Source organism: Leucopleurus acutus, assembly GCF_964270905.1.
Source record: "Leucopleurus acutus genome assembly, chromosome: 9".
NCBI classification, from domain to species: Eukaryota; Metazoa; Chordata; class Mammalia; order Artiodactyla; family Delphinidae; genus Leucopleurus; species Leucopleurus acutus.
This window is the reverse complement of record NC_139144.1, coordinates 82694815-82709817: the sequence shown is the minus strand read 5'-3', so window position 1 is coordinate 82709817 and position 15003 is coordinate 82694815. Positions and strand designations below refer to the sequence as shown.

The 15003-nt window shown below is 37.2% G+C and overlaps 1 pseudogene across 1 annotated transcript; it reads left to right on the top strand.

Annotated features, from left to right (window-relative positions):
- Positions 1-6233: 6233 nt before the first annotated feature.
- LOC309966634 (developmentally-regulated GTP-binding protein 1-like) lies at positions 6234-10734 on the top strand (annotated as a pseudogene). The gene is made up of 3 exons: positions 6234-6490; positions 7797-9052; positions 10666-10734. The product of its transcript is annotated as a developmentally-regulated GTP-binding protein 1-like (transcript).
- The last annotated feature ends 4269 nt before the right edge of the window (positions 10735-15003 follow it).

The window sequence follows — 15003 nt, the reverse complement described above, 5'->3', positions numbered from 1 at the left end:
TATATCACATTCATAATTGTCAGTGAGATGAAAGTTTATTTTGTGCTTAATCAATAAAAAATAATAGCATTCAAGGGCTGCCCACCAAGAGAACAAAAGTCACTGGTGGAAATTAAGTGGTAAGTCCAACTGAATGGGTCCCATACAAAAGGGCAAATAGGAAGCAATGCAAGTCCTCTCCCATATACCATTATATGTATCTTCCTACAAGGAAAAGGACATTTCGGGCTTCCCTGGTGGCGCAGTGGTTGGGAGTCTGCCTGCTAATGCAGGGGACATGGGTTCGAGCCCTGGTCTGGGAGGATCCCACATGCCGTGGAGCAACTGGGCCCGTGAGCCACAACTGCTGAGCCTGCGTGTCTGGAGCCTGTGCTCTGCAACAAGAGAGGCCGCGATAGTGAGAGGCCCGTGCACTGCGATGAAGAGTGGCCCCCGCTTGCCGCAACTAGAGAAAGCCCTCACACAGAAACGAAGAGCCAACACAGCAAAAAAATTAATTAATTAAAAAAAAAAAAAGAAAAAGGGCATTTCACCAATTTGCCAAGTAGGTCAGGAATTTTAAAGTAAAAGTTAGCCATATATGGATTATTCCTAGGAATAATTTTGCTTGAAAGGGATTTATGTCTCAACTAGTAGCAAATAGTCAGTGCAGATCATTTGAACATAGTTTGCACTGTAAATTTTTGCTGAAAAGGCTTTCCAAATGATTAGTGAAGACTTTTAAATATATCATACATTCATATATATCTTTACTTCTTTTTTCTTGTTATTATTTATCTTCTAAGTGAGAATTTGTCTTTCTAAATTTGCACAGCAAATACTTTATTTTATTAGATATATTCCAAAAAGACACTGTTTCCAGTAAATGGAATATTTAGTATTATATTTATCTATCATGTATCTTTGTTTTCTCCTGAATGTTATGCAGTTTCTCTGCTATTATTATTGTGTAATATTTTGATTGAATTACATTATTAAGAACTACCTAAATTCATTTTAGGTACAGTTTAACAAATAAAATTTAAATGTTTTGTAGATACCATAAAATTCCCCTATGAGTCAGTGCTGCATGTTGGGTTCAACTATTGAACTGTAGCTAGATGTGTCAAGAGGAGAGAACCATATATTTTCCGAGAGTATGCTCTCAATTTTATAACCCCTCCAATTTCCTTCTATTTTCAAGACCAAAGGAGAGGTGTGAAGGGAGGTGCAAGAGCATTTGACCCAAATATTAGGTGAGAGAGAGAGAGACCTGTGCCTATGTCTTAGCAAAGTAAGGAAGGGTGACATTTTACCATAAACAAAGAACTCCTGAAATTCATCAATGCTGCGAAATCTGAGAGTGAGATGGCAGGGCCAGAGGTGACAGGAAAACTACACGGGTCTTAACAAAACTTATAAGAGGATATTATCTTTCTTTCCAAATGCTCGGTTTAAATTAGTTCCCCATAATTGGTGTAGAAAATAAAGAGAAATATATCTTTACCCTTCAAACAGCTTGATAAAATCTTACATCTGTAGCTAACCAGAGTGTGCAGGTATGTCAGGAACCCCACTTAAAAGAAGTAAATAAGAAGCGTGTCTACACAGCCCATCTAAACAAAATCCTAAAAATTTGCTTTGTGGAGCTGAATGGCTAAGATGAGCTGTTATTTTAATCAAATTACATAAGAAATGGCCAAATGTCTATTTTGTGCTGTGTGGAGACAGACACTAGCAATCCAAGCTAGGGAGTTTTAATGAGGAGACTTAATTAAGACACACATCTTCAGAAACATGAGTCTCTGCGAAAAATCACTGCCAAACTCAGTGCTAATTAGCAAAGATTGGGAATTCAGAAAATCTGGCTGTTAGAAAAAAGTATGCTAAAGAGTAACTATAGAGTACTGCCCACAGAGTATATTGTTGGGGTTTTGATCCTGTGACAGAAACTTGTAGATCTGGACAGCAACAGGTCTTTGAATGATGCCCAGCCAGTCTTCCCCACTAAGAGCAGAGTTCTTCCAAAAACATCCTGACACCTGGGAACCTCAAAACCAGAGACCAAGGACTCATTACATTCTTTGGCTATCCTTTCAATTTTTGAATAGCTCAATTTAATTGTAAGTATTGTCTTCAACTGAGCCAAATCTGTCTCTTTGAGGTTTTCATTTATTAATTCTGGCTCTGTGAAATTATCCAGATGAAGTCTAACCCACTTCTCCATACCTCTATCTGTTATGTTTTCTCTTTTGTAGCACTACAGGATTCCCTGTTGTTTCTACCGTCCCTCATGTAACCCTGCTTCAGACCTTACCACCATCTGGGTCAGTATCTTCTGAAAAAGATCCAGTTGCTGTTTTTCTTAAAGCTGTGGTGCCTCAAAATGTAATCTATTCAGTGTGTCTCCAGTCCTCTGGACTCTAGAATTTTGTAACTGCTACCTAAGTTTGTATTAACATTTTGGCAGTTACAACACACTGTTGGCTGATTTTGAACTTGTAATCAACTAAAACACCTGTCTTTTACTTATGAACAGCTATTGAGCCAGGTTCCTCTATATTTTGTACTCCACCAGTTGATTTTTAAGTCCAAATTTGTTTCATTCTTATTGAACAAATGATCAATGTCCACTTGTAGAAAAATTAGAAAACGCAGCAAGATAACCAAGATAAGCAAGAATATAAATTAAGTATAAATCATCCCTTTATTCCAAACATTTGAAGACAATTGCTATCTACATTTTGGTAAATACTTTCCCAACTGCCTTTTCTATGCATACATATGCTGATTGTTGGATATTTATGTGAATTTTTGTCTACACACACAAAATATAATTACATATACTCTTATGATCTACCTTTTTTCTAAGTTGCACTTTGTAAATACCTTTAAAATTTTAAGATACATATTTATTCATCTATATTTTCCTTTGAAATAGCTTCACAATACTCCAGTTTTAGATGTAACATTGTTCCAGGTACTATGGCTGTGTAACAAACCACTTCAAACTGTAGTGACTTAAAACAACATTTATTTTGCTCACAAATCTGCAATTTGGAAGCGCTCAACAACTTGTCTGCTCTAGTTAGAATCAGCTGTAGTGGCTGAAAGGCTGGAGGCTGGAATCATCTGAAATCTCATTCACTTATATGACTAGTAGACGCTGGCTGTCAGCAACAATCTTAACTGGGGCTTTCTGCTAGGACACCTAAAGGTGACCTTGCCATGCGGTCTGGGCTTCCTTACAAGCTGGGTTTTCAAGGAAGAAAAGCCCCAAAGGAGAGAGAATCAGGTGGAAAGTCATATTGCCTTTAAAAGTCATCCAATTTCACTTTCATCATATGTTATTCAGTGAGGGAGCCACAAAGTCCTGCCTAGGTTCAGGGGAGGGGAAAATGTAAATGGGGGAGTGACAAAGTTGAAGAGCACGTGGGACTGGAAATACTGTTATGGCTATCTTTGGAAATCACTATCGCCACAGCCATAATTCATTTCACCTACTTAATACTGTTTAAAATGTCCACCATTATAAAAAATGCTTCAACACAATTCTCAAATAGACATTTGTATTTACACAATTATTTCTGTAGGATATTCTGAGAACAGTGATTACAAAGTTTAAGCACATTTTTAAGGCTTTTGATAGACAATGGCAATTGAGACCCCAATCATCAGTGTACGAATGGAAAAGCCCATTTCTTAACTCTAGTTTAAACACTGCATATTATCAGACTTCTTAGTATTAGCCAGTGCTATAGTATTGTTATTTAAATTTGAGTTTGTTTGATTACTAGTACATCTGAACATTTTATACGTCTACTGATTATTTGTATTTCTTCTTAGAAATTGCTTTTTTCTTGGCCTTTGATCACTTTCCTTTTGATCTCTCTTTGAAGTATTTTTTAGAGAATTTTATGTATTAACATTAAACCTTGTCAAATATATTGCAATGCTTTTCCTGATTTCTTATTTGCCTATTTTACTCTATGTAAAGTTCTGATGTTTTCCTGTTTTCAAAAGAATATTCATTTCTTAATAATGGTTTATTTGAGGTCTTCTTCAAGACCCACACTTACACAAAAATTCACCTATATTTTCTTTTTTAAGACTTAATGTTTATATAAAATCCTTACCTTTTTTAAGGTAAGGATTTTTTTTAATGTTTATATAAAATCCTTATATAAAAAAAGGATTTTTTTTAATGTTTATATAAAATCCTTAATAAATCTGAAATTTGGGTGTATGGGAAGAAGTAGAAAACTACATTTTTTTTCTAAATATCTCTTTTCTTGAAAACCATTTAAAAATTAATCATTTCTCCTATTCTTTACTTATTTATTATTTACCATACACCAAATACATAAACATACTAGTTCCTAGTTTTTTTATTTTCTTCATGATTCCATTTATCTGTCTATTCCAACTTGTCTATCAAGCTATTCTACCTATCTATCAATGTATTCTTATGACGCTATTCTAGATACTGCTGCTTTATGGGCAATGATATGTAAACTTTTTTATTTCTTAAAGCCATTTGAGAATCTGATGGATTGTTTGGATTCTATACCTAGAAAAATGCACGTATGGGCATACACAAAACTGCTTTCATTCAGTTTCCTACAATTATCCATCTCTGAGACCCATATAAGGGGACTTCATCTTTGCATATATCTCATGAATTTAACTCTGAGTATTTTATTCTTTAGACTGTTATTGTGAATGAGTTCTTTTTTCCATTTCATTTTGTTATATTTGTTTGTTGATAGCATATAGGAAAGCTGTGGATTTTGTTAAACAATTCTTTTTGTCCAGCCACCTTTTTGAATTCTTGCAAATCTGTTTTCATTTTAAATCCTTTGTGTGTTCTATATAGACAATCAAACCGTCTGCACTGAATATAATTGGGTCTTCTCTTTCCCAGCATTTAAATATGTTAGAATATTTAAAACATATATCTTAGCTAGACTATCTAAAACAAGGCTTAATAATAATGGAGATAAAATACTTCTATTTTTATTCATTTTTTGATGCATGAGTTAATGAGAATGCAACTAAAGTTTCACCCGGTTACATGTGCAAGATAAAAATTTTTCATTGTGTTCAATTTCCTTCTGTTTTTCATAAATTTTTCTTCTATTCCCAGTTTGTTAAACATAAATACCTTTTAAAGTTTTTATTTAGATATAATTCACTTACCAAAAAATTCATCCTTTTAAAGTGTACAATTTAGTGGGTTTTAGCACAGCCACAAAATTATGCAACCATTACCATCATCTAATTCCAAAACATTTTGTCACTCCAAAAGGAAATCATTCCTTAGTAGTCACTCCCCATTCCCACTTACCCCAGGCCCTGGTAACCACTAACCTATCTTCCATCTCTATGAATTTGCCTATTCTGGACATCTCATATAAATACTTTCTTAGTGAATTCAGCCCATTATTTCAAGTCTAATGATATTTCTGAATTCTGATTCTACTCCAGATCATATTAGCTATTAATTCTTTAATGCTAGATGAATGTTGATCAATTTCATAAGTATGCCTCTGCATCTTAAGTCATTAAAAAATGTCACAGAAATGTGCCAATTATTTGTGCAATTTCTATGTAGGAATCTCCTGTTACATTGGTATAACAAGCTAAAAATTTACTCATCTTTAGAATCATCTTGTCTGCATGCCTGTATTTTGCCTAAAAAACTGTTAAGTAATTAGCTAAAAATACAACATATTGTTTCTGCTTTAGCAGCCAAACCCTGCCAAACGCTGAAATTAGAGTTTTGGGGGCAAAGTTTACTCTAAGTCACTACGTATTAGTTCTAATCAATGCACCTTGTTCTGTATGTGAATAAACTATCTCTTTCATAACAAAGGCCAAACTCTTTTCTAGTATTAACTACAAACCTAATGACCCACAGTTTTTAAAACAAAACTTTAAAAAAATATATCAAATTGTTACAGTTTTTCCATACTCTAAATTCTGTAAGTTTTCCCTTTTCCATAATACCTAAAAATCATAGACAATGGGCCAATTGCTAAATATCCACTTCAGTGTCTGCTTTGTAAACACCACAGCCTAGATGGATAAATGGTGAAAGGGAAAACAGTATAATTCACATCAATCTGCCAAGTTGCTAGTGGTTCTTGACCCACAGTTTATGAAACCTTCCATATTGAATTTTATTATATTCAGAATATCATTCCTCCCTCAAACATTTGATCACTATAAATTATTATGAAAGATGAAGAGTCATGGACTCTGACATGCATGGCATGAGCATAGGGAAGGACCAAGGAATGGTCCCATGTAGCACTTCAGCTCTTCAGGCCCCCTACCCTCAGATGGGGCCCAATGTCTGCTTCTGGGGCAGGGCTGGACCTGCCACCAGCCCCGGAGCGGGTATGGAGGCTCCTCTGTCCACTCAAGCTCCTCTCACAGCCCAGTCCTTCAGGCCCCCAGTGCTGTCAGCTGCAACCTGGCATTTGGACAGAACTGGCTTCCCGCCAGGGTGGGGCCTCAGACTCAGAAGCTATCCATCCTCTGGAATCGGTCTCTTTCTAATTCCTTCTTGTAAAAGAGCTTGACCTCCCAGCTCACCAGGCCTTTGGTCTTATGTGGATGTGTGTATACATACATGTGTACCATACAACCAAAACAAAAATGGAATCACTTTTGTTGGGGACAAAATGGAGTTGGCTAATGCAGGCACATTAACGAAAAAAATGAAGCTTAACCTTACCTAACATTAGCTACAGGAATTTACAGCTCTTCTCAGAAATTAGCAGAGGACGCCAGCCAATCCGCAGATGCCAAATCTGTTCACACCATCTTTGGCACTCCTTGTTCCTGACTCAGCTACTCTGAGCCAAATAAGGAAGAAAGCCACCAAGCTTCAGCTGAAAAAGACAAATTCCGCATTTACCCCTTTAGTCCTTACTAGTCCCTTGTGTTATTTCACTTTCTTTTTTTTCATTTTCTTTATAATATCAATGCCTTTGTTACTGGTTTCTAAGAACTCATTTATGACTAAGGATGTTAACTATTTGTCATGCAATGCAAATGAAATGCTGTGTTTTACTGCCATCAATTTACTACGGTGGGGCTTCCCTGGTGGCGCAGTGGTTGAGAGTCCACCTGCCGATGCAGGGGACATGGGTTCGTGCCCCGGTCCGGGAAGATCCCACATGCCGCGGAGCGGCTGGGCCCCTGAGCCATGGCCGCTGAGCCTGCGCGTCCGGAGTCTGTGCTCCGCAATGGGAGAGGCCACAACGGTGAGAGGCCCACGTACCACAAAAAAAAAAAAAAAAATGTACTACGGTGTTCTGTATTTTGGTTATGTATTAAAATGTAATCATGTAGTGTTTAAAAACAAACAAAACACCTTTAGTCAATAATTAGCAGGGAACTTACTGCTCTCGCAGCCTTGAGTTTCCCGGTTTTGCAGGTCGTAAGCCTTGCAAACTCATCTTTCTGCTTTGTTTTACTGTGTGTTTTTGACAATACATACCTGTGTGCATATAGGGGCCAGAACAGAGGTCCAAACTCACTGACGCAGTCCAGGACCCAAAAAAGAAATGACAGAAAACCTTCCTCCAAAAGCGGCAGAATTGGAAGGGTGTCGGCGAGAGACCTTTCCGCGCGCGCTGTATCGTCGCGGTGAATAGAAGACACACACCCTGAACTTTCGCGAGAAGTAGGAAGTATCGCGCCGGCGCAATGCAGTAGGTCCTGCTGGCTTTGGCAGGTTCGCTGGCGGGTATGTGACAGACGCAGTCAGTGTGGAGGCCACTGCACCCCCGGGGACTCGCCATTAGGAGCAGCACCTTAGCCAACACCTCGGAGATCGAAGCCGAGATGGCTCGAACTGAAAGAACAAGACCACAGCACACCACTTAGGGCTGCTTAAGGCTCGCTCTGGTAAGCTTCGCGGAGAACTCATTCCTCGAACAGGTGGTGGTGCTGGTGAGCCGGAAGGTTTTGTTGTAGCCAAGACAGGTGGTGCTCGAATTGGGTTTGTGGGCTTTCTAACTATGAGGAAGTCAGCCCAGCTCAGTAACTTGGCAGGGGTATATTCTGAGGTGGCAGCCTGAATTCACTACTCTAACCACTGTGCCCCGTGTCATCAGATACAGAGGGGCCAAGATCCAGCTTCTGGATCTCCCAGGTATCATTGAGGGTGCCAAGGATGGGAGAGGCAGAGGCCGTCAAGTCGTTGCAGTGGCCCGAACATGTAACTTGATCCTGGTTGTTCTGGATGTCCTGAACTGTTGAGACATAAGAAGATAATTGAAAACGAGCTGGAAGGCTTTGGCATTCTCTTGAGCAACAAACCCTCTAATATCGGTTTTTAGAAGAAGATAAGGGACGCATTCATCTGAAAGCCTCTTGCCCTCAGGGTGTGCTGGATGCTGAAACTGTGAAGAGCTTTCTGGCTGAGTACGAAATTCGTAATGCCGATGTGACCGTCGCCATACCACAGCTAGTGACTTCATTGAAGTGGTGCAAGGAAACAAAATTTATATCGCCTGATATCTATGTGTTAGTTAAATAAGATTGATCAGATCTACACTGAGAAATTGCATATCGTCTATAAGATGCCTCATTGCACCCATCTCTGCCCATCACTGCTGGAATTTTGATGACTTGTTGGAAAATATCTGGGAGTATCTGAAACTAGTGAGGACTTAGACCAGACGCAAAGGCCAGTTCCCAGATTACACATCCCCAGTGGTGTTCTGCCTTACCCCAGAACCACAGTGGAGGATTTGTGCTGAAAATTCACGAAAATCTTATCAAAGAATTTAAATACGTTCCAGCCTGTGGTTTCTCTGTGAAACACAAAAAAATGGTTAAAGCCATATGTTGGGGGATGAGGATGTCATTCAGACACGGAAAACTTCCCCTTTCTCCATCTGCTAGGCCAACCCCTGCAGCTTTCCAAATGACCAAGCATCCTACCCCAAACCCCTTCTGGCTTTGGATCAAGATTCAGGAGGGAGATGGAGGCATCCAAACTGGCACTGCACTTATCTTCATGTCACCTTGTACTTTGAACTGCATAAAGGACCAGGTAGGAAAAAAAAATGACCACATTCATTAGGATTTGTTTATTTATTTATTTATTTATTCTTTATCTATTTGGGAATTCATAATTAAGGTGGTCATAGGATCATAAACATTTTTGAAATCTTGTTCAGGGCATGAGTATGCAAATATGTAAATAAGGACACCTTTACCTGAGGTGAGGCTAATGAATGTTTAATGAATGCTTGAGTGACATAACCTTTCAGTGACAGTGCTCGCTCTGCTTTTCATGCTTGCATATAGGACACATCAGTAATTATTTAAACTTTTGTCTTTCATCATTTAATTAATGGAAATAAAGACAAACCTGAATATATTCTATTATTGAAGAAAATGACAAAATATTATAACTACCAAAGAGAAAAAAAATTTGTGAAAGCTCATTTTAGACCAATTTTGTTGTATTTTAAAATATCTGTATTTACAGAAATACATTAAGATAAATATAAGCTTTATAGTAACCCAAATATTTCCTCTTCATTTATGAGTATGATCAATAGGAGCTGCTACAAAACAGAAGAAAAGGTAAATCCTTAAAATATTCAGTTCTAGAATGTGTCCATGACCTTTTGTGCCTTGTGCCACGTGATGAATTATTCATAGAACATTGATAACAGTGTGACATACAGTCTTATACACAGGGGATCAAATCATTGAGCTGGGAGACGAAGATTGTAATTCTTCTTTTGGCTCTGCCATTAACCTGTTTGACCCTGGCCAGTTTATTCATTCATTCATTCGTTCATTTATTCAAATCAACAAAATTTTAGGGAACTTCTCCCAAGTGCTTTGCACTCTACCAAGCAATGGGATATAGCAATTACCAAAATGTCCCCAGCTTCATAAAGCTTACAGTACAGTCATTTAACCTCCATTCAAGTCATTTACTTTCTAGTCAAGACACATAATTTTTTTGGTCTCAAGTGTTCTTATTTATGAAATGAAAGAATTGGGTATTTGTAATACCCTATCAAGGACTCCTGAGTCTTGAGTCTTCATCAATAAAACATGCTTTCAGTCATGTTCTCCATAATAATTGTAGGTTGTCCTCAGTTATGCATACCATGTTGCAAAATTCTTATGTGACCACTAGCAACTGTTCCTTGAGCCAATTGACACTTGCTGTATGGTACATCAAATACTACCACGATATTCACTGAACAACCCACGTGTCCATCCCATAATCATGACCTCTTTAAGTTCCACTCCTAACTCAGAGCATTCCAACCAGTGTGAAGGGGCTATGGGAGTGTGAGATGATAGCAATTCCCTCCAGCTATAGAGGAGTATGATAAGGATGTGGTAGGCTAGAGCACCTGGCTTGTGGGCTTCTAAAGCAAACAACCTGATCTAGTGCCTTTTACGTATTGTATATGTATATCATTTTCTAGGTATACCATGATGTAAAAGAAATTGGGAATTATTACTCTAACCAATCAAGTTATAAAGTAAAAAATGCAAATATTACAATGTAGGTAAAGAAAAAAGTAAATTATAAGAGCAGAAGAAAATTAGGAAATAGTCACTGTCAAGCTCTAAAAAGTCTTTTAGAGCACCAAAACTAATTTAATATTATCTGTATAAAATTGGAACCAACAGATTTTAGGCTATTTCAGAGAATATAATACTGTACAGGAATATGACATCGAATCTAAAGTAAAGGAGTAAGCAGCGTCTTTGGTCAAAAGTCTCAAGGTATAAATTAATCATTTCAGTTTATGAGGCTGTGTCCCCTTCCCCTTTATTTAATATGTTTATAAATAATCATTCTCTAAAGGGACTATAAATAACCTCTATGTTTGTAAAGTTAAATAATATATACTACCAAATCTAAATTCCTGTGATTATGTCCCTGGAACCCTAAGGGATAATTATTTTTAAAGCTTTCTTATTCTGACTTAAATATAAGTAAATAAATTAGATCAAAGCCCTGATTTCTATAAGAACTCCTGTTGGTTCTTACAGAAATACCATCCCTCAAGGTTCTCAAATCTGTCAACCTCCCCATTCACACAGCCACTGCCTTAAGTCTAGCTTTCATGTCTATCATCCAGTCCCCCTCCCCATTGTTTCCAGAATGCTTCTCTGTCCTCTGCAAGATGTTTTGAAGAATCCACTTCATCTATAGAATTGGTTTCCACAGAAGGAGGAATACACAACCTACTATAATCTCAGATTGTTTCAGGAGGCATTTGTATGTTTTTCAAGTGGATTTTCTTTAAAGGTAAATAACACTGGTCAGCTGAGTAAAGTCAGAGTTCCCTGATATGGCACCCAAGATCCTTCTTGATATGCCTTCAGCATTTCTCTTTAGTCTTGTCTCCTACCGTCCGTATTGCAAATAATTCTAATCTGTCTACGGTTTCCCCCAAATATTGGTGCATCAAATACTGGTGTATTTAAACATGCCTTTCTTTTACCTGTAATACCCTCCATCTCCACTTCTCCCATCCTTCAATTACACTTCTCTGATCTTCACAGATAAAGTTTATCACTCCTCACTCCGTCCATGTTTTAACATCTGCTGCTCTTACAACACAGAGATAAAAGTATGCTTATGTCCATCTTATCTGCTAGATAGGATCTTTTTTGAGTATAGACATTGTGGATTGTATCTTATTCAACCAGCATAAGGCCAAGCATATTAAGTACACAATAAATATTTATTAACTTCAAGGAAAACCTTTCCCATAAAGTTTGTCATGATATTCTCTAAAGCTTTAGAAGTCAAATTATAATTAAGGGTCCTTTAAAGATAATGTGATATCAACCGTGAAAAAATATTTTCAACTCCTTACAAAATTTATAACATATAAATTCAGTGTAGTGAAGAAGAGATTTGAGGTTATAATGCCTATATTCAAAATTCCTTATTCATGTCAGCAATGACTATGAAGCAGGCAGTGTGCTAGGTACTGAGATTGAAAGATGAATAAGAAAGGGTCACTAGAACCTTCAGTTCAAACATATATCTGATTATCTATATTCATGAAGCCTACTCAGACTTTTCTCAAATACTCATGAAAATAAAGGGAAAAAATAATGGCTTGACATCATCAATTACTAAGATTAATAACAATCAATACCAGTTTCTGGAAGGAAATGAATGTGAACTGGTAATTTTCAAGGTTTTAGTTAATCTTATACCGTGCCTTTGTTTCATAGTATACACTCAACCTGCAGTAACATAGCATATGACTCAAGATTCTGAGAAATATTATTTTAGATCCAAATTCTATACCTAGCCATAACAGGGAAGCCATGTCCAGAGGGAATTCCTGGCAGTGCTAGCTTATATTATCTTTTTAAAAAGAAAACAGTGTAAAGAGAGATTCTTGTTCCCAATATTTTCCAGGAAAAACAAGTGTCAGTATTTCTTCGGAATGTGCTAACATGGGTCATATGCCAATTTCAGAATCAATCACTGTGGCCAAGAGAATAAATGAGGTAATTGGCCAGACTTAGGTTATATCTGTGTGCCTGGAGGGAGAGCAGTAAGGGCCAGAGGTCATCCACGCCTAAACCACACAGATTGAGAGTGGGCTCAAGTCAATGGTATAAAAAGAAAGAGAAAAAGTTGCTGAAAATCGAAACAATGCAAGCCCCTTCTAGAATAAGAAGAGAGAAAACCTCCAAGTCAGTATTAATCTATGTTCTCCTTTCAGCACTATTCCTCCCTAAGAATGTGCAAACTATTGTAGTACCAGGTACAGTAGATAGTTATAATAGTTATAAAAACAGGTTTAATTTCACAGACGCCATGGAAAAGCCTAGGAAACTCCCAGGGATCCATGAACCACATTTTGAGAGCCACTGCTATGGATAACGCTTCTCAAATTTTGATGTCTATATTAATCTCTTGCGAATTCTGATGAACTGTAGATTGTGATTTAGTTGGTCTGGGATGAGGCCTAAGACTCTTCATTTCTAACAAGCTTCCAGGCAATATTAATATGCTACTGGTCCACGAATCACTCTGAGTAGCAAAACTTAAACAGTAAGGACATAATTCACATGAAATCCAGACAGAGAATTCATGATTGGTTTACCCTGTTGTTGTTTTCTCTATATATATCTTTCTCTTTCTCTACACTACCATCCACAATGTCGGTTTTTTTCTAAGACTGATTTCACCCTTAACCATGGGATGTCTTGTAAGAAGCATTTGAGCTTTATCCTTCCTCATTTATGTCCACCTGGTGAGAGCACTTCCCACCCTCAATGAACCAAAGACTTGAGCTCATGTTCCTGACCTCTTAAAGCAGTTCCTGCAGCCAGAGGAAATGCCATGTGTGATTGGTTCAGAGCTGGGATACATGAGTCCTTCACTGTTTTGGGAGGAGATGATTTATCCTAATTAAGTGAAAAGTGAAATGGTGAGGTATAACATTGAGCCAACAAATTCTACTTCAATTTAGCATAAAAAATAAAGGAATGAATTGTATGATGTAAACATTAGGGAAAATGAAAAATAAATATGGAAATTACAACACCAAAAAAGAAGGAATAGGAAGGATGAAGAAATGAGTGTTGAAGAAATAGATAATAATTAATTCCTATTAATAAAGTGTTGGAAAATGAAGAAGCAATGATTAATATAATGGAATTGGAACCTTTTTAATATTTAAGAAAAATGGGGTATAAAAATGCTCCAGTCAAAAAATCAGGAAAAGAGGGGACATCACAGAAAATAAAAAATAAAAAGAGATGAGTGAGATTTATCTATTATAAACACAGACTTTCACATTACATTAAGATATTTTGCATAACAGAAACTTTGTAAATAAAGCAACACAAAGAGGGAACATGAAAAGAATAAAATGAAAATGTATGGCCAGTGTCACTGTCATAAACATATGTATGTAAACATATACCTATAGTCATGAACATGTATATATGTAAGTATATATAGTCATAAAAATGTATATGTGTACAATGTTTCAGAAATGAAACATAAACACAAAGTAATAAGTGGTTTGAAGCTGCAGTGATGCTGGGTATACAAGCTAAAGCAGAAGGTGAGAGTAGGAAACATAATTCCTGTGGGATATGGGAAAATTAAAATTTTCCACAATGTATCTAGTAGCTAGAGTTAACAGAAAGGAAGATGAGAGGAAAGACTGCTGGAACTTGAGTCTGGACCTTTAAAAAGGGTCCAGAAAAGTTTGTGATTTTTTTACAAAGAGCCAAATAGTAAATATCTTAGGCTTTGTGGGTCTCTGTCACAAATTCTTTCTTCTGTTTTTGAACAACCCTTTAAAAACATAAAAATCATCCTTAGTTCAAAGGCCATGCAAAACAGCCTGAAATTGGCCTGCCATCAGTAGTTTCTGACCCTGCTTTATAAGAAGCCGTCAGCCTAGAAGAGGTGAGAGGATGGAGAAGCAGCCATGTGACCAGATACTAAGCCAAGTTGCCCCCATCCTGGAGGATGAATCTGCACTAACTCCAGTGTCTCTTGTCACATCACTTCTAGTTTCCCATACAGCATCCCCACTCCCCTTCTTTCTTACTAAGATGCCCCCAATTTTCCTCAGCTAAAAAATATCCAATTAAAATAACTTGCCTTCTAAAATATAATATTAAACAAAAAATAAAATAAAATTACTTGCCTTCTCAGACTCCCTTGGAGGTAAAATAGTCACATACATATCACCGGCCAAGAAGATATATGCAAAGGGCTTAGTGGAATTTCCAGCAATTTTTAGACAGGTATAAGTATAGCAGACATGCTCCACTGACCTTCGCTCTTCTCACTTCCCTTTCATCCTCAATATCAAAAATGCATGTAGGTACAAGAGCTCTCTGGAGTCTATGAGGATGAAAATCACATGGTACAATGGGGAAACTGAGGACTGGAGGAAGCTTGGACATATATGATATCAGGGATAGCCTACATCCAGAATTTCTCTTTTGTGAGAAAAAAAATGATCTTTA